Raw genomic sequence first — 21,101 nt, 5'->3', positions numbered from 1 at the left:
GAACTGCACATATAAAACACCGACACCTCAATGCATTCAACACCTCCTGACGAAACTGCAGCAGCGGTGAAACGCGCGTCGAGGTAACAAGTGAGCCATCCAAGACTACATCCCTATGTCTACAGGTAATATACTTTTCCAAATTGTATACTTTGGCACTGCCCTTAGAATATTAGAAATGGTACCACTCTAATTGGACCTAATATAGAAACTATAGGGAAGGTTCCTATACCTTTTCTATATTATTAAAATCTCTCAATTTGGACTATAGATCTAGGGGAGGAACAATACAGTAGTCTGGCTCACAGGTCTCATTTAAAAACCTTTTGTACTAAAGTTTATGTCCTGTATCCATATGTATGAGAATATATATACCACAACATATTTAAATTTTTTGGTAAAAATAAACTTTTTTTGATATATAAATTGTTGTGATCTATTGCTCCCTCCTTGCCTTTATAAGTAATTATGTCTCAGTTGGAGGGGATCCTCCTCACCATCTTTAGGCTCTCTTTTTAGTAGATACTCCACTGCAGAGCAGGCTTCACTTCCAAAGTCCGTGCTACCGCCTCTTCCTGTATTTCGGCATAGGTGAGACCAGGGGTATTCCAAGCCTTCAGCAACAATTCGCTCCTTAGCGCATCACTCCGTATCCCCTCGATGAACTGATCCCGAAGAATGCTGTTGACTTCGGCTTCAGTACCCACAGTTACAGGCGACTTCTTTTTGATCTCTTGATGCAATTCCTCCAGCGCTATAGCATACTGGATCAGGCTTTCTCCGTCTCTCTGGGTCCGGGCGAAAAACTGTACTCATAGTTGCCCTGCTGCCGCCACGTGATCAAATGCTTTCTCTAGCATCCGGATGATGTCGTCGACCGTCTTTTGCCTATCCTCGGATTTTAACAAGACAACTGTACGGGCATCCCCCTCCAGAGCATTCAGCGCGACTTCCGGTGGCAGCTGAGAGCTGACACAGTGCAAGGCAATGGCATTCTTCAACCTGCCTACCCAATCACTGAACAGCAAGTTATACCCATCAAACTTGGCCAGGTGGTTAAGTAGTGCGCCCGTTGCAGAGCAACCAACTAACCGGTCTCTACCGGTCACAACGGGAGTAGGGGGGTGGAGTACTACAGCGGACGCCGCAGCACCTTCCGCGCTACCGTCACCATTCATGGCGAGCACCGTATCCTGCCGAATACGCCAAGATGTAACGACCAGAACGCCGGTCGAATGTGTATGAGGAATACAGTGCTGCTATGAATGACTCTGACCTTGTATAGTGGCAAATAACTTTCTTTATACTGGTCACAAAAATTACAGGGTTAAACAATTCTACAAAATATGGGCCACAACAGCCACTAACACAAAATACAAGTTATGCAGCCCGAGAGAGCCCAAGTGCCAATCTCGCGGGGATGAGCCAAACTACCCCTGGGCTTTGCCGCTCCCACCCTTATTCAGTACAGGGCCTACCCAGGATGTTACCGCGGACGTGGCACGTGGTCCTCCCAGGAATATAAACTTACACCCCCTCCCACACTAATACAATGGGATCTGGGTACCCTTGTTTTCCCCTTAGAGAACACTCATATATATTTAACCAACGCGTTACCTATACAGTGTACAGTTTCTCTTCTTACAAGAGCAAAGAAAAATCTCTCAGACTTAATACATATGCAAACAGTTAACAAACTAAACCTTTAATTAGACCCATGTCGCCTTCTCACAGGACTTCCTGGATATCTCTTTCCCGGGCTTTTTTACAGATCCCTGGGCTTTTTCTCTACTTGTTTCTTGCTGACCCCTAATGGCCGGACTAAGTCATTGCAGGAGAAATTTACACTGTCATAAATATGAGCTCATCACTAGAAAGGCATGTCGACATGTTACAATACAGTAGGTGAGGGTAGAGCTGGTCGTGCAGCAGTATGGTGGAGCAGTGGTTACTGCAGGTTATAGGCCCTATTATTTTTTTTTAATAAATAAAGATTAATTTCATGAATATGTATTGTGGCCTGTGATCTTTTTTTTGTTCTTGCTGTGCTTTGTATATGTCTGCATATGTTTGCGTGTGTGCACATTTCTGCGACCCGTATACGTGCAAGTCTGCATGTGTATACGTGAGTGCATGTGCGTATCTACATGTGAATGACCGTGTGTGTGCGTGACTGCCTGTGTACATACTGTATATAGGGTGATATGTGTATCTGGGTAGTGCCATGCGACCTCATACTGTATCTGGGGAGCGCCGTGCTGCCTCATGCTGTATCTGGGGAGCGCCGTGCGGCCTCATGCTGTATCTGGGGCGCGGTGCGGCCTCATTCTGTATCTGGGGAATGACATGTGACCTCATGCTGTGTCTGCGGAGCGCCGTGCAGCCTCATGCTGTATCTGGGGAGCGCCGTGCAGCCTCCTGCTGTATCTGGGGAGCGCCTTGTGGCCTCATGCTGTATCTGGGGAGCGACGTGCGGCCTCATACTGTATCTGGGGAGCGCCGTGCAGCCTCCTGCTGTATCTGAGGAGCACCGTGTGGCCTCATGCTATATCTGGGAAGCACCGTGCGGCCTCATGCTGTATCCGGGGAGCGCCGTGCGGCCTCCTGCTCTATCTGGGGAGCGCCGTGCAGCCTCATGCTGTATCTGGGGAGCTACGTGCAGCCTCATGCAGTATCTGGGGAGCGGGTATTTCTACCATAAATAGTTTATAGCCTATCCACAGGATATGTCATCACTGTCTGATAGATGCTCTCCAATTTCCAATGAATAGAGAGATGGCCATGAATATTCGTACTCCTCTTTATTGATTTCCATGGGAGTTCCAGAATAGATGTAAAAGCAGTATAGGGAACACCCATTCTGAAAAAAGGTGTGGAGTACAAATGAGAAAATGGCATTTATCTGACATTCATGGCATATTCTACGGACACAAATTTCTAAGATGGGAGTACACCATAAAAGTTGATCTGTTAGCCGCTTTCACATTGCGCACTGCAAAACTCATTAATTATGTCTCTTAAATCTGATGAAACTGGTGTAATTATCGTGTGAATCAATATCAAATGGCCGTCTAATTCTCAAATTTAAAAGAGCATTTGATGACTGCAGCTAGACCTAGACTGATAACAAATCATGTTCAAATTAGGCAGGAAAACTTTCATATAGCATTATACAGCCCTACGGGGCTCAGTTGTTAGCACTTCAGCCTTGAAGCACTGGGGTCCTGGGTTCAAATCCCACCAAGGACAACATCTGCAAGGAGTTTGTATGTTCTCCCCGTGTTTGGGTGGGTTTCCTCTGGGTTCTCCAGTTTCCTCCCACACTCCAAAGACATACTGATAGGGAATCTAGATTGTGAGCCCCAATGGGGATAGTGCCCATAATGTCTGTAAAGCACTGTGGAATTAATGGCGCTATATAAATTAGTAAAATAAAGAAATAAAAAATATAGAATTATACAGCCTTTCTTGAAGGGAATCTGTCACCCCCTGGGATGTTTTAAACCTATTACTATGGGCATGCAGGTGACAGAATTGGTAAAATAGTCTTACAGATCAACTTCCCCCACATTTTTATTGTACAGTACACAGTCTGGTTTGCGGACCTGTGTATAGGTACCTCGTACAGCGGTGGGGGTGCTGCCATCACCATGTACGGTGGTCAAGAAAAGGATATCCCACCAGCATGTTGTCGCTACTGTGGGCTCTGCTCTCACCTTTTCTGAGCAGCAGCCCAATTAGTGACTTAGGGAGTCCTCTCTGAATTTTGCAGACAGCACCAAATACTGCGGTAGCTCTGGCAGAGAGGAATATGAAGAGAGGGATGCAGGTATAAAAGTTATCTATGTAGGGGTGATAACTTTGATCCAGCAGTGGGTGCACCAAATCCCACACAATTCTCCTACCCACTCCCAGGACAGGGGGGCATTCAGAGGATTGAATCCAGGTGTCCTTCTCTTCATAAACCCTAAATCTGTGGGTGTACCCTGAGGTACTCTCACACAGCTTGAAGAGTTTAATTCCGTACCTGCCCTTCTTACTTGGTAGGTATTGCTGGAATTTGAGCTCCCCTACATTTCAGTATTAGGAACTCATCCACACAGATGTCACTTTGGGGATTGTAAACTTCAGAAAACTTATTGCTGAAGTGATCAATGACCGGCTGAACTTTGAAAAGTCGGTCATAGTTGGGGTCATCTCGGGGTGGACGCTGTACATAATCGTTGTAATGCAAAAATTTGTGGATGGACTCAAAGCGTTTACAGGTCATAGCCATGCGAAACATCAACACTCCAATATTGCCGAAGTTCTGGGTTCTTCACTATCCTCATATGAAGAACAATGCCCCATCATTTCTACAGCATTTATGGGAGTCCAGTTAGAAAATGATGAAGTGGGGTTTGGGCCAAAAATTTTGGGCATATAAATTATTTGTCTGGGGCACCATGAGGTTTACAAAATCCTCAGAGAAAAAGGCTTTGAAAAAGTTGAATTCTGTGAGACTGGTTGTGTCAAATTGGATTCCTAATTGCACCACAAAATCAGGAATCTGTATTTCGTAATCTTCGGGGGTGAAGTTCATAGGGGGTAACTAACGGTGGGCGGTGGCTCATTTGCTGTCCTGGGGAGTTTGCACTGCAGTTCGGTATCACTTGAGGAATAGGAGAGGGAAAAATAAAGGAAGGTGGCATCTTCTCCCTCACTATGAGGAATGGTATGAGGAACAGTTAGAGGATTTGGGAATGTTTAGCTTGCAAAAGAGAAGACTGAGAGGAGACTTAATAGCTGTTTATGTTATGCACACGCCCGGACTGACTGGCGTGTGCGGGTGTTGTGGTTCCACTGGACCATGGACCGGAGAGTGCCTGGAGGGGCGTGACTAAGTATCTGGCCGATCCGACCAAGGTGGCACGACGGCATACGACGCCAGTGCACCAGGGAGAAACCGGGCAGAGGGACCAGGTGCTACTCCAGGTCAAACTCCGGACACGGGGGTTGACCCACACTGGGATTACTGGAACAGGCAGGTTAGGCTGGCACAGACTGGTGGATGTAAGCAAACACGGCAGGTATGCAGATGGGTGGATACAGGCGAGTATGCAGGCAGGGAGGTACTGGCCGAAAGGACGGGCTGGAGCACAGAAAGGTTAAGACCCAGTACAGACTGGGTCACAGAACCGCAGATGCGGTAGACAACCACAGCAGAGAGGGAACGCCCGAAGCGGTGGGCAAGAACAGAGCAGGACGGGGCTGCAGGAGCAGCGAGCACAAGCAGGGCAGGACAGGACTGCCGGAGCAGCGGGCAGAAGCAGGGCAGGACAGGACTGCCGGAGCAGCGGGCAGAAGCAGGGCAGGACAGGACTGCCGGAGCAGCGGGCAGAAGCAGGGCAGGACAGGACTGCCGGAGCAGCGGGCAGAAGCAGGGCAGGACAGGACTGCCGGAGCAGCGGGCAGAAGCAGGGCAGGACAGGACTGCTGGAGCAGCGGGCAGAAGCAGGGCAGGACAGGACTGCCGGAGCAGTGAGCAAAAGGGTCAGAGCGGAGCAAGGCTGCCGGAGCAGTGAGCAAAAGGGTCAGAGCGGAGCAAGGCTGCCGGAGCAGTGAGCAAGGAGTCAGAGCAGGACGGACAGGGCTCTGTTCACACGGAACAGACAGGAAGGGAAAGGCAGAGCCAGATACCCACAGGGTATTTGCAGTGAAGTAGCAAGTGGACCACAAACTCACAAACGGGAGTACAGAGACAACAAGCAGGAGTTAGGTACGAGTTCAGACTCTGCAGAAAAAGGAAAGGAACGGACATAGAGGCAAAACAGGTAAAGGATAGGAGAGAGTTCAGACTGGAACTGAGTGTACGGAAGAGACCGACACTGCAGCGGGATACAGGAGCGGGTCTGGGAATACGGCCCCCAGAGAGGCGGGACGAACAGGCAAGGAGCGTGTTCAGACAGGACAGACAAGATACAGGAACGGATCTAGGTAATCGGCCCCTAGAAGGCGGGAGGAACAGGCTAGGAGCGTGTTCAGACAGGCCTGGAAATACAGCCTCCAGGAAAGGCAGCAGGCAAGAGTACACAGACAGGACTCAGTTCAGACACGGGAACTGATACCGCAAGGCAGGAGACATAGACAGGACTCAGTTCAGACACGGGAACTGATACTGCAAGACAGGAGAAATAGACAGGACTCAGTTCAGACAGGAACAGATACCGCAAGGCAGGGACACAAACAGGACTCTGTTCAGACGGGAACAGATACCGCAAGGCAGAGACACAAACAGGACTCTGTTCAGACGGGAACAGATACCGCAAGGCACAGACAGGCAGATCTAGGAATACGGCCCCTAGAAGGCGAAAGAACAGGCAAGAAGCATGTTCACAAAAACAGACCACAGTTCAGACACAGAACTGGAAAACAGGCAGGAAAACAGGATAGGACCTGGCATGTCAGAGACAAAAAGCCGACTGACAGGACACAATGCTCAGGCGCCATCTTGAGGAAGAAGGTGGTATAAATACCCAAAGATGGACAGCAATAGGCTGAAGGTGCAACAGGGGCGTGTCCGCAGCAGGTACAAGAAACAGGAAGTTCAGCGGGCGTCGCCCTATGCAGCCAAAACAGACAAACAGACAGCAAGGAGGGAAGCCAGAGAGACATTCTGGACTGGAGATCAAGTGCGCGCTCTTGCACAGTGGGAGATGGACTACCATGCAAGGACGCCGCCAGGTATGTTACAGTACCCCCCCCCTTACGCCCCCTCTTCTTCAGGCCTGCCAGAATCTTCCGCAGGGAATTCGAGGACCAGTCGTTCACTTCAAGGAGATCACTTCCACTGTCCACAGGAAAAATTGATCTCATCTGGTTAGCTAGGATGCTACCTCCTATCCAGCCATCCTTAGCAACAGACGAAACGGGTGGAGTACCAGGAACAGCACACAAGGAAGTCTCTCTCCACATATTTTCAGGTGGCACCCCAGAGGGTACAGGAGACAACTGGAAGTCCTTCACCGGGTTGGAGGGGGACAGAGACTTGGGGGTAATCTCTGCTTCGAGGTACATCTTGTCAAGCTCACAGGAAGAAATAGACGGGTTATCAGGTACATAACCCCGGAGAATTCAGGAAACAACTGGAGGTCCTCCGCCGGGTCAGAAGAGTGCAGAGGCTCAGAGAAAACATCTGCTTCAGAGTACACTAGGTCGGACTCACTGGAGGAAGCAGGCGAGGTATCGGGTACCGAGTATAGGAAAGTCTCTGTCCATTCACCACCAGGTGGCACCCCGAAGGGTTCTGGAGACAACTGGAGGTCCTCCGCCTGGTCAGAGGGGTGTAGAGACTCAAGGGTAACCTCTGCTTCAGAGTACACAAGGTCGGACTCACTGGACGAAGCAAGCGAGGTATCAGATCCAGGATATAGGAAAGTCTCTGTCCATTCACCACCAGGTGGCACCCCAAAGGGTTCTGGAGACAACTGGAGGTCCTCCGCCTGGTCGGAGGGGTGTAGAGACTCGGGAGTAACCTCTGCTTCGGAGTACACTAGGTTGGACTCACTGGACGAAGCGAGCGAGGTATCAGGTACAGAGTAAAGGAGAGTCTCTGTCCTTTCGCTACCAGGTAGCACCCCGAAGGGTTCTGGAGACAACTGGAGGTCCTCCGCCTGGTCGGAGGGGTGTAGAGACTCGGGAGTAACCTCTGCTTCGGAGTACACTAGGTTGGACTCACTGGACGAAGCGAGCGAGGTATCAGGTACAGAGTATAGGAGAGTCTCTGTCCTTTCGCTACCAGGTAGCACCCCGAAGGGTTCTGGAGACAACTGGAGGTCCTCCGCCTGGTCGGAGGGGTGTAGAGACTCGGGGGTAACTACCACTTTGGGGTACCGATTGTCAGGCTCACAGGACGAAGCGGACAAAGTATCGAGTACCGAGTGTAGAGAAGTCTCTCTCCATTTGTCATCGAGTGGTATCCCGGAGAATTCAGGAGGCAACAGGGGGTCCTCCGCCAGGTAGTAGAGGTGCACAGACTCAGAGGTAACCACAGCTTTGGAGCATCCTTGGACATGCACACCGGTTAAAGTGGGTGAAGCATCTGATGCCGGGTGCAGGAAGTTCTCCTGTGTGGAGTCTGGATGGGCAGAAGTCTCTTCGGGCAGGAGAACCGGAGCACTACCCACGCACATTACCCGTTGGGGCTTCTCCGGGATACAGGGAGATGAAGCTTCAGTAGGGACTTCAAGGTTGGGGTCAGGAGGTCTCAGGGAGGACAGACCCTGGCGTGACGGCTTGCCTCTACGTCTAGCACGTCTGGACTGCCTCTTGAGGTTGGGAGAAGTATTCCGGAAAGCGTAGTCACCCTGTGAGGATTCTGGGTGGGCAGTAGTCTCATTGGGCTGGAGGACTATTGCGCTACCCACACACATTACCCATCGGGGCTGCTCCGGGATATTGGGAGGTGAAGCTTCAGCAGGAGCCTCCGGGTTAGGATCATCGAAGACCATTAGAAAGGCCACCAGGAAGGCCATTAGGTCCAGGAGGATCGGATCCTGTGTTTCATATAGGGGGTTGATCCATTCCAAGGCATCACCCGCCAGGTAAGACATAATGAATGCCACCTTAACCCGATCGGTGGGAAAACATAGAGGGTAGAACTTGAAGTGTAGCATGCATTGCTCCACAAATGCACGACTTTGTCTTGGATCCCCATAGTAACGTGGCGGATCCGCAGGAACGAGAGCAGATAGATCCATCTGGACGGGTGCGTAATTCGCCTGGAACTCAGCTGAGAAAAAAAATAAATTTTATTTATTTATTTTTAATGCATGTATTCGCTGGAAAACTTCTCAGAGAGCGAAGGCCGTGGGGCTCAACGGGAACCATGGCCTGAGCATGCTGTTATGCACACGCCCGGACTGACTGGCGTGTGCGGGTGTTGTGGTTCCACTGGACCATGGACCGGAGAGTGCCTGGAGGGGCGTGACTAAGTATCTGGCCGATCCGACCAAGGTGGCACGACGGCATACGACGCCAGTGCACCAGGGAGAAACCGGGCAGAGGGACCAGGTGCTACTCCAGGTCAAACTCCGGACACGGGGCTTGACACACACTGGGATTACTGGAACAGGCAGGTTAGGCTGGCACAGACTGGTGGATGTAAGCAAACACGGCAGGTATGCAGATGGGTGTATACAGGCGAGTATGCAGGCAGGGAGGTACTGGCCGAAAGGACGGGCTGGAGCACAGAAAGGTTAAGACCCAGTACAGACTGGGTCACAGAACCGCAGATGCGGTAGACAACCACAGCAGAGAGGGAACGCCCGAAGCGGTGGGCAAGAACAGAGCAGGACGGGGCTGCAGGAGCAGCGAGCACAAGCAGGGCAGGACAGGACTGCCGGAGCAGCGGGCAGAAGCAGGGCAGGACAGGACTGCCGGAGCAGCGGGCAGAAGCAGGGCAGGACAGGACTGCCGGAGCAGCGGGCAGAAGCAGGGCAGGACAGGACTGCCGGAGCAGCGGGCAGAAGCAGGGCAGGACAGGACTGCCGGAGCAGCGGGCAGAAGCAGGGCAGGACAGGACTGCCGGAGCAGCGGGCAGAAGCAGGGCAGGACAGGACTGCCGGAGCAGCGGGCAGAAGCAGGGCAGGACAGGACTGCCGGAGCAGTGAGCAAAAGGGTCAGAGCGGAGCAAGGCTGCCGGAGCAGTGAGCAAAAGGGTCAGAGCGGAGCAAGGCTGCCGGAGCAGTGAGCAAGGAGTCAGAGCAGGACGGACAGGGCTCTGTTCACACGGAACAGACAGGAAGGGAAAGGCAGAGCCAGATACCCACAGGGTATTTGCAGTGAAGTAGCAAGTGGACCACAAACTCACAAACGGGAGTACAGAGACAACAAGCAGGAGTTAGGTACGAGTTCAGACTCTGCAGAAAAAGGAAAGGAACGGACATAGAGGCAAAACAGGTAAAGGATAGGAGAGAGTTCAGACTGGAACTGAGTGTACGGAAGAGACCGACACTGCAGCGGGATACAGGAGCGGGTCTGGGAATACGGCCCCCAGAGAGGCGGGACGAACAGGCAAGGAGCGTGTTCAGACAGGACAGACAAGATACAGGAACGGATCTAGGTAATCGGCCCCTAGAAGGCGGGAGGAACAGGCTAGGAGCGTGTTCAGACAGGCCTGGAAATACAGCCTCCAGGAAAGGCAGCAGGCAAGAGTACACAGACAGGACTCAGTTCAGACACGGGAACTGATACCGCAAGGCAGGAGACATAGACAGGACTCAGTTCAGACACGGGAACTGATACTGCAAGACAGGAGAAATAGACAGGACTCAGTTCAGACAGGAACAGATACCGCAAGGCAGGGACACAAACAGGACTCTGTTCAGACGGGAACAGATACCGCAAGGCAGAGACACAAACAGGACTCTGTTCAGACGGGAACAGATACCGCAAGGCACAGACAGGCAGATCTAGGAATACGGCCCCTAGAAGGCGAAAGAACAGGCAAGAAGCGTGTTCACAAGAACAGACCACAGTTCAGACACAGAACTGGAAAACAGGCAGGAAAACAGGATAGGACCTGGCATGTCAGAGACAAAAAGCCGACTGACAGGACACAATGCTCAGGCGCCATCTTGAGGAAGAAGGTGGTATAAATACCCAAAGATGGACAGCAATAGGCTGAAGGTGCAACAGGGGCGTGTCCACAGCAGGTACAAGAAACAGGAAGTTCAGCGGGCGTCGCCCTATGCAGCCAAAACAGACAAACAGACAGCAAGGAGGGAAGCCAGAGAGACATTCTGGACTGGAGATCAAGTGCGCGCTCTTGCACAGTGGGAGATGGACCACCATGCAAGGACGCCGCCAGGTATATTACAGTTTATAAATATCTCAAGGCCTATCACACTGTAGAGGGATCAGCTACATTCTCATTTGCACAAAGAAAGGCTACAAGCAATGTGATGAAACTGAATGGGAGAAGGTACAGATTAGATATTAGAAAAAACTTTTTAACAGTGAGGGTGATTAACGAGTAGAACAAGCTGCCATGAGAGGTGGTGAGTAGTGATGAGCAAGCATGCTCGCTACTGCTCGGTGCTCGCCCGAGCATCTCACTGCTCGAGATGCTCGCCGAGTATTTCCGGGGTTGCTTGGCGGGAGCTCGGGTCCCCTCCCTGCATGATAGGCACTCTTAAGAGCGCCAATCAACATGCAGGGATTGCCTGCCACTCACTGTAATGCCGTAGCCATGCTGGTTGTGGCATTACAGTGATTGGCTAGCCACACAACGTCATCAGGTCAATATCAGACCAGGCGCCGCCATGCTCGTCACAGTCACTCCGGAATTAGACAGTGTAGGGAGAGGTACAACACCTATTAAAGTTATCTCTTAACCAAAGTATAAAACCAAAGGGAAGAGATTTGTAGCCAAAATATCAACTATATTTATAATTGGCTCAAATTTCCAAAGAATTAGCCAGAGAAAAAGCTCTTAATGAATTTATACGTTTATTATTCTATAAATAGAGAACATAAAAAAGTGTAAAAAATTACATTACATTAATGGTGGCTAGTGTGAGAAGCATGACCAAGTTAGGCAGATGAAAAAAGCAAGCTAAAGGAGACCATATCTCCCATGGGAAAAACCTTGCAACGACCAGAGGTAAGTATATATAACAACACCAGTGTATATCTAAAAAAGAGATTGCAGGGAGAGTAGTAATTAGTGTTAAGCGAGCATGCTCAACACTGCTTGGTACTTGCCCGAGCATCTCACTACTCGGGATGTTCGGCGAGCACCCAGTATTTTCGGGTTACTCCGGCGGGAGCTCGGGTCTCCGCCCTGCATGTTTGGCGCTCTTTACAGAGCCAATGAACATGCAGGGATTGCCAGCCAGTCACTGTAATGCCGCAGCCATGTTGTTTGTGGGCATTACAGTGATTGGCGGGCCGCACAGCGTCACCTCGAGTATTTAAAACCCGGGCGCCGCCATCTTGGATACAGTCGCCCCGGATCAGACAGTGTAGGGTCAGTGCTGCTGAGTTAGGGAGAGATATATAGTGCAAAATAGGTAGTGTAGGGTCTCTAAAGCCTGCCAAATCAAACAAACAGTCCTTCTGAGGACTAATATCCATCCCAGATATCAGGCAGGCAGGCTGTATAGGAGACTCAGTGGTTATACCAACAAACACTGCATTACAGTCCTGTGTGCTGCTGCTGGTCAAATTGCTAGACTTAGCTCCAGGTCTCAGGGGCCAGGAAAAATCCTTTTTTTTTCATCTAAATCGTCTTTTTATTTTTTCCTCAGTCAGACTGTACAAATACCCGTTTTATTAACCTTTTGGTATTTCCCCCCATCCCCCCCAAAAAAATTGAGTGTGTCTGTGAGTATTCAGACACAGATATATCTGTTTAAAAGAGTCTGGTTTCGGCCAGATAACTAGAACTGTGGTTTTGCATATGTAGCGCCCCGAGGGTTCGGCCGCTACAGGGGTATTGCACCTCAGACCAGAGGTGTGATATTCCACTCCCGGGTAAGGATGGAGTATGGACCAGGGCTCAGTTAGCTGCATACAGCACACATACCCCATTTCCGAGGGACAGCTCAACGGTGCTCCCACTAGACAGAAGTGCAGGCACGACCGACTATGTCCCTGTCTGGAGTGGGGAGGGGGGTGGAACACCCAGTGCTGTAGGGGCAGATAGGGGTTGGTTCCTGAGCGTAGGTAGGAGCCCATTGGTTGCTGGTCACCTGGGCTCATGGTCAGAGGGAGGTATAAAAGGTGGGCACCATCTTAGATCTGGGTTCAGTCTGTGAGAGAAGTTCGTTCTGTCCAGAGAGGAGAAGACAGGGAGTAGAGGCTCTGTAGGAGCTCTACTCCAGGAGGGCCTAGTGAGAGGCCGAGGAGGAGGTGAAGGGGAGCTGAGATTGCGTCTCATCCCAGCTCCAAGAGAAAGGAACAGGAAGGAACAGAAAAGGAGAAGAAGAGACAGAGAAACAGAAGGGCTCAGGAACAAGAAGGTGGAAGGGACCCTAAGAACCCACAAGAATCCAGGGTGAAGGGTCAGGCAGATTAAGGGTACCGGATCCCAAGTTGGTGGAGGAGAAACAACCCTCAGCCAAAGACCGGAGGCTGTGACCATTTATTGGTGCAGCACCTCATCAAACCTGCTAGGAAGGCACCATATAGGACAGCGGAGGACGGGACCCACGTTTACCCGCACAAGTTCGTGGCAGCTGGACAAAAGTGGGTCACTGGTGAGGCAGGCCAGAGAAAGGACAAAAGGGGGTCCTGAGCCATACTTCTGAACTGCCTGGGAGTTGACCGAGCCCCACACCTGGTGGACGCAGCACGGCTCGGGCGGTCACTACCGGTGCCGAAGTGACCCGGAGCACATGAACTGTGAGTAAAGACCCTGGACTGTAACTTGTTGTCTGAGTGCTCCTTCGCGCCTCCAGCACTACTGGTATTGGGACTCTCACCACCATCACTCCCACCATCCACTACACTGCCCTGGGGCCGCACTCTTCCCGTGGGGAGTCACACCACCTCAGCTGCACCCACCATCAGCCCCAGCGGTCTGCCCTGCAGCGGCGGTTCCTAATAACCGCAATCCACGGGTGGCGTAGTCGGACATTTTCTAAAACACCTAAAAGACTGCCACTGGTCTGACCACCTTGAGCCACGGAACCGGGTCGCCACTACTACCCCCACCGTTCCCCTACTGCCCGGATCCGAGTGTCCCACGGCTCAGGGGGCGAGTCACATATCCACGGTTCAATCTCTGTATTATCCATGTTTTTGCCTTTTTTACATAAAAAAAACAGTTTGAGTGTCTCACTGACTGTTCAGACACAAATATATCTATTTAAAAAAGTCTGGTATACGCCAGGAAATTACAACTGAGGTTTTCCTCTTCCACGGTTCAAATCTCTGTATTATCAACTTTTTGCCTTTTTTACATAAAAAAAAACAGTTTGAGTGTCTCACTGACTGTTCAGACACAAATATATCTATTTTAAAAAGTCTGGTATATGCCAGGAAATTAAAACTGTGGTTTTGCAGTTCCACGGTTCAATTCTCTGTATTATCCACTTTTTTGACTTTTTTACATGAAAAAAAACAGTATGAGTGTCTCGCTGTCGCTGACTGTTCAGACACAAATATATCAGTTTAAAAGAATCTGGTGTAGGCCAGAGAAATAGAACTGTGGTTTTCCTCCTCCACGGTTCTAGTCTCCTTTTTATTACCCTTTTGCCATTGATAGTGCGAGTGTAAGCTATTTTACTTCATTTACAATGGGCAAGGGGCGTGGCAAGGGACATGGAACTGAACGTTCTGGTGATGGTGCGTGCAGAGGACGGGGACGTGGCCAAGGTGGAAATGTGCCACAACCAACAGCCACATCTTCTCGCTCCCAGTTCTTGACCAAATTACTAGGGAAGCACACAACAACACCAGTATTGCGAAATGATCAGTGTGAACAGGTTATTAATTGTAAAGCAGATAATACTTCAAGTCACCTGGGCACCACCACCTCCAGTCTGTCTTCCACACGGTCAAGTCTTAGTAGCCGTGAGTCTCGACGGCATACTCCTCCTCACCCTGATGCTCCTTCTTTCCCTTAAATGACGAGTGTCGTCAGACAGCAACTGATCCCACACTTGGACACTCTGAAGAGCTGTTCACTGGTCCATTTCCATATTTGGGCCCCTCACCTGCTCCACTTGAAGTGGTGGAAGAGGAGATCCCATGTAGTGATGGCAAAATATTTGAACAGCCACGGCCACAGGAAGGCAAAGCTGGCAATTTGTCACAAGAGGTGGACGATGACGAGACACAATTGCCACGAAGTGAGGAGGAGGATCGTGGTGCGGAAGTGGAAGAGGAGGAGGTGGTGGATGATCTAGTAACTGACCCAACGTGGCAGGCGGACACGCAGAGAGAGGCCAGCAGCACACAGGGTGAGGGACGCAGAGTACCCCAACAGGCAGGAAGAAGCAGTGTGGTGGCCGCACACAGAAGGCGGGCAACCGTTCCCCGTAACACCAACACGAGGGACGTTGCCAGTACAACCGGTAGGTCTTCCAGAGTCTGGAATTTTTTTAAAAGACTCTGCTGATAACCCCAAAAAGGCCATTTGTACCACCTGCCAGGCCAGCATCAGCAGGGGTGACAAAACTACCAGCCTGACCACCACCATCATGATCAGGCACATGTCAGCAAAGCACCCGACTTTGTGGGGCGAACCCCAGGGTCCACGACCAGTGTCAGCGGGTGTCACCACTGCTTCTTCCGCTGTTGTGCGAGTAAGAGAACCCCCTGTTGTGCGTGCAAGGCAATCCCCTGTCCATGCTGCATGCAAAGATGTCCCCTCCTCTCAGTCTTCACTTGTTATGGCAGTTTCTCAAGAAACAGCATCAACGTCCACGTCCCACCGCAGCGTTTAATTGTCCATATCTCAGACCTTTGAACGAAAGCGCAAATTCGCAGCCAACGCCCCACAGGCCACAGTCCTAAATTCGCACATTTCACGACTGCTTGCGTTGGAAATGCTGCCTTTTAGGCTGGTGGAGGCGGTATCCTTCTGCCACCTTGCGGTGGCCATCTCTCGGTACTTGGTCCCCAGCCGACACTATTTTGCCCGGTGTGCCATTCCCGCACTACACAAGCACGTGTCCCAAAACATCTGCCGTGCCCTCAACAACACAGTTACTGGGAGAGTCCACCTGACAAAGGACACGTGGACAAGTGCTTGTGGCCAGGGACGGTACATCTCCCTGACGGCACATTGTTTAAGCCGGCACCCAGTCGGACCTTGGGACGGAACACATCCTCCCCACACCGAGGATTGTGGGCACTATGTCAGTCAGAGTTGCCCCCACAGTGTACAGCTCCTGCGCATCATCCTCCTCCTCCTCATGTTCAGACTCCATCTCAGATATCACCACATCAGTTACAAGCTGGAAGCACTGCTGTACTGCCTCAGCCAAGAGGCAATAGGCTGTGCTGAAACTCATAAGCTTAGGTGATAAACCTCACACTGCTTGTGAGTTGTGGACAGCTGTGAAAGAGCAGGCAGATCTGTGGCTGAGACCGCTGAACCTACATACAGGCATGGTCATGTGTGACAATGGCCGTAACCTGAGGCGAGGCGAGATCACACACGTACCATGCCTGGCTCATGTGCTTAACCTTGTAGTTCAGCGGTTTCTTAAATCGTACCCCGAGTTGCCAGATCTGCTCGTGAAAGTACGCCGCCTGTCAGCTCATTTTCGCAAGTCGGCTACAGCTACCGCCGCCCTTGCTATGTTGCAGCAGGGTTTGCAGCTTCCGGCACACCGACTGGTGTGTGATGTCCCCACACGTTGGAACTCTACCCTCCACATGTTGCAAAGGATTTGTGAGCAGAAGAGAGCAATTGTGGAGTACCAGCTGCAACAAGGCCGTCGATATTCAGGTCAGACTCCACACATAAGACCTCATAAGTGGACCTGGATGTCTGACATATGTACCACCCTGACAAACTTTGAGGAGTCCACCAAGATGGTGAGTGGCGATGATGCCATCATTAGCGTCAGCATCCCACTTGAATGTCTATTGCAACGCTCTCTGCAGAAAATTAAAGAGGAGGCATTGCAGCCAGATTATGATGAGATGGATCAAGAAGCCATATCGGGCAATTACACACAGCCCAGCCTCATCTCATCCCAACATGCATTGGGGGACAATGAAGGAGAGGAGGAGGAGGAAGAACAGGAGTTATTATCATGCGCTGTAGACGGTAGTACCTGTACACCTGTCATACCGTCGGTTAAGCATGGGTGGCCTGAGGACAGAGAGGAGAAGAGCATGGTCAGTCGTCATCTTGGTGAGGACACGGAAGTCTTGCCCGTTACCAGTCTGGCACACATGGCTGACTTTATGTTGCGCTGCCTTAACAGTGACCCTCGCGTTTTCAAAATGTTGGGTGACAGTCATTACTGGTTGGTGACACTTTTAGACCTCCGCTACAAGGAGAACTTTCACTCTCTTATTCCTGAGGTAAAGAGGTCTACAAAAATGGGGCAGTACCAGAAGGCCCTTGCTGCAGAACTGTTAAAAAAAATCCCATCTGAACACGCTAGCGGCAGAGGTCACAGTTTGTTGCCCAACCAAGGCGTACAGGCGAGAGAGATGCAACTCCAATCCAGCAGAGGCAGGGGAACACTGTCAACGTTCTGGGACAGTTTTAAGAGACCCGCCCAGCTTACAGACCCTGAAGCGCGGGGTACTCTCACAAGGAGTGGAAAGTTTCAAAAGATGGTGAGGGAGTACCTTGCCGACCGTACCAGCCTCCTCCGTGATTCCTCTGTGCCTTTTGATTATTGGGTATCCAAGCTGGACACTTGGAATGAACTCGCTCTGTACACCTTGGAGGTCCTGGCCTGCCCTGCCACTAGCGTGTTATCGGAGCGTGTTTTTAGTGCCGCTGGGGGAATTATAACTGATAAGCGCACTCACTTGTCAACTGACAATGAGGACAAGCTGACCCTTATCAAAATGAACAAGGGCTGGATTGGGCCAGACTTCTCATCACCACCAAATGACAGCAGAGTAACATAAAGTCAAATAGACTGTGTTGTTTCAGAGGGTGTATTCCCATGCACCGCTTCACACCCACACATGGATATATGCTATCTCATTTCGGCTGTTTTTTGCTCTCCTCCTTATCCTCAGCCTCCACCACCACTATACCACCAGGGTGACCATGGTACGTGTTGCCAGCATTGCAAGTTCCTCCATCCTAATTTTTGGCAGCTTTTGCTTGGAAGGCATAGGCAAAGACTATGGGAGAACCCACTTCCCAATAATCGGAATAATGTTTTTAATATGCTGTACTGCATGGATCTTGTACGGGGCATTGCAAGTTCCTCCGTCCTAATTTTTGGCAGCTTTTGTTTGGAAGGCATAGGCAAAGACTATGGGAGACCCACTCCCAAATAATGGGAATAATGTTTTTAATATGCTGTACTTAATGGCTCTTGTAAGGGGCATTAAAATTGTCTTTTTAAGCTACTGTTGTGGAAGTGAGGTTCAAAGGACCCCAACCCTTTGCTTATCCCTTGCCAAATTAACTTATTCAAGTGTATACGTGAAGCTTTGATATCGGACAGACAGAGTCAGATACTGAACTTCTCTTGAAGAGAAATGGCGCAGGAAAGATAGATGTGTTTATTATTCCAGCATAACATATATATGTTCAGTATAAAGGAAGGTCCCAATAGGGTGTCGCCCTGAGGCAATTGAGCAATCACAGTAGTCTCTGGCCCATGGTATAGATAAGTCTCATTATGTTGTCCTATGGGGTTAAGTGTTTCCTCCCCAGATATTCTCCTCATTCGCCAGAATATTCTTTTGGGAGGTGTCATGTTGAATCCTTTGTCTCCTTCTTGTAAACAATTTGAAAGTCCACTTCTATAACCAGTTCCAACTAGTCCTTTCAGGATATCTATATAATGACACACGAGTTCAGATATCTAATATATATATCAAGGTTTTCATAATATACTGTATATTAAAGTGAGGACATATATGACTCAATGATATCCAATATAACAGATATATGCAAAACAAGATTCATAACATATAACAAAATATAAGTATAGATATTTAGTATACATCAGAGTTTCATGTAATGTTTTTAGTAGATTTTAGAATCTTATCTTTAACACTGTGACCTCCACGTCTCTTCCATGGGGCATTGATATTGTCTTTTTATTCCACTGCGACCTCCACCACTCTTCCAAGGGGCATTAAAACCGGCTTGTTAAGCTACTGTGACATCCACGTCTCCTCCAAGGGGCATTAAAACCATCTTGTAAAACCACTCTGAACTCCACAGCTCTTCCAGGGGGCATTAAAACCGTCATATTAAACCACTCTGAACACCACAGCTCTTCCAAGCGGCATTAAAACCATCTTGTTAAGCTACTGTGACCTCCACGTCTCTTCCACGGGGCATTGATATTGTCTTTTTATTCCTCTGCGACCTCCACCACTCTTCCAAGGGGCATTAAAACCGTCTTGTTAAGTTACTGTGACCTCCACATCTCTTCCAAGGGGCATTGAAACCGTCTTGTTAAACCACTCTGAACTCCACAGCTCTTCAAGGGGCATTAAAACCATCTTGTTAAGCTACTGTGACCTCCACGTCTCTTCCACGGGGCATTGATATTGTCGTTTTATTCCTCTGCGACCTCCACCACTCTTCCAAGGGGCATTAAAACCGTCTTGTTAAGTTACTGTGACCCCCACATCTCTTCCAAGGGGCATTGAAACCGTCTTGTTAAACCACTCTGAACTCCACAGCTCTTCAAGGGGCATTAAAACCATCTTGTTAAGCTACTGTGACATCCACGTCTCTTCCAAGGGGCATTAAAACCGTCTTGTTAAACCACTCTGAACTCCACAGCTCTTCCAAGGGGCATTAAATCCATCTTGTTAAGCTACTGTGACCTCCACGTCTCTTCCACGGGGCATTGATATTGTCTTTTTATTCCACTGCGACCTCCACCACTCTTCCAAGAGGCATTGATATAGTCTTTTTATTCCACTGCAACCTCCACCACTCTTCCAAGGGGCATTAAAACCATATTGTTAAGCTACTGTGACCTCCACGTCTCTTCCAAGGGGCATTAAAACCATCTTGTTAAACCACTCTGAACTCCACAGCTCTTCCAAGGGGCATTGAAATGTTGTTTTTAATTACCTCTAACCTCCACGACTCTTCCAACGGGCATTGCATTTCCTCCTAATTTTAGTCAGCTTTTGCTTTTCAATGCATAGGCAAACACTAAGGGAGACCCACTCCCAAATAACGGATAGAAGGTTTTTAGTACGCTGTAATCCACATCTGTTTCAAGGGGCATTGCAGTTCCTCATAATTTTTGGAAAGCCTTCCATTCACTGCTTATGCCAACAGTGTACAGGAGACCCAGTTGCTATAAATGGAAAAAATGGTTTAGTTAAGGCCCTCTGACCTCCATGTCACTTCCAAGGGGCATTGGAGTGCCTCGAAATTTTTGGTAGGCATTGCACTCACTGTATGCCCTATAACTGTGTAGCCGAACCGCTGCTTTTGGTAAAGAAACATATCCTACAAGACGTGTGGTTGACTGGCCTGATATTGATGTGAATCGTCCCTGTTCCTCCTGCTCTTTCTCCTTTGCCACCACCTCATCCATCATTCATCACCTGAAGCTTTGTTTTAACGGGAGTCATAGAACTGGGATAGTAGCAGCAAAACATCCAGCAATCCTCGGAGGAGGTAGGATATGCGGCAAAATGCTGACCACCTCAGGCCTAGCCGCTACTACATACATGCGCTTGAATTCCAAGGAACAGAAAGCTAAGGAGATGGATGGCCTCATGATCATGAATAATTTACTCATTGTGTAGGAGGCCGACCACTGCTGCTGTCTACCTTCTGAACTTTGTGTTGAAGCCTGATTGACCCAGGACCCGCAATCCTCTATGTCTGGAGGACGTGTTGCATCCCAGTGTCCAAATGTGTCCCGGCTTCCACAATATTAACCCAGTGTGAAGGCGTCAGTGAGATGGACCATCCCTGGCCACTTTCACTTGTCCATGTGTTTGTGGTTAGGCTGTCCTTCCCACTAAATGCACTGGGGAGGGCACAGGTAATGTTTTGGTATGCGCGCTTGTGTATAAGGCGCACCGGGACAAATAAGGGCGGCTGGGGACCGTTTATGGATACCCGGCCGCCCCCTGGTGGCTGGGGACCAAGCGTGGACACCCGCCCGCCGGGCGGCTGGGGACTGAGTATGGATACCAGACCGCCGACGCAGCCATGACGTGGTGGCCAGATTCCGCCTCCACATGCCTAAAAGGCCCAATTTCAAGTGCAAGCAAGCAAGCAGTATGGTATTGCAGCCTGGGGGTGGGTGGGTGGCAGGCTGCATACTTGCGCTTGCATTGCAAGGAATGGGGGAGGTACAATTGAACACTGCCCTGGGACAAGGACTTGCATGGGAATAGTTGCAAATCTGCATCTTCTTATGCGGCAAGGATCACTTCTGATGGGCACACTTTTAGGCACTGACCTGGGAGTCAGA

The sequence above is a fragment of the Phyllobates terribilis genome, unplaced genomic scaffold (assembly GCF_046119375.1).
Source record: "Phyllobates terribilis strain yellow unplaced genomic scaffold, ASM4611937v1 Scaffold_11__3_contigs__length_659146591, whole genome shotgun sequence".
Classification (NCBI taxonomy): Eukaryota; Metazoa; Chordata; class Amphibia; order Anura; family Dendrobatidae; genus Phyllobates; species Phyllobates terribilis.
Note: the sequence above shows the minus strand (reverse complement) of the source record.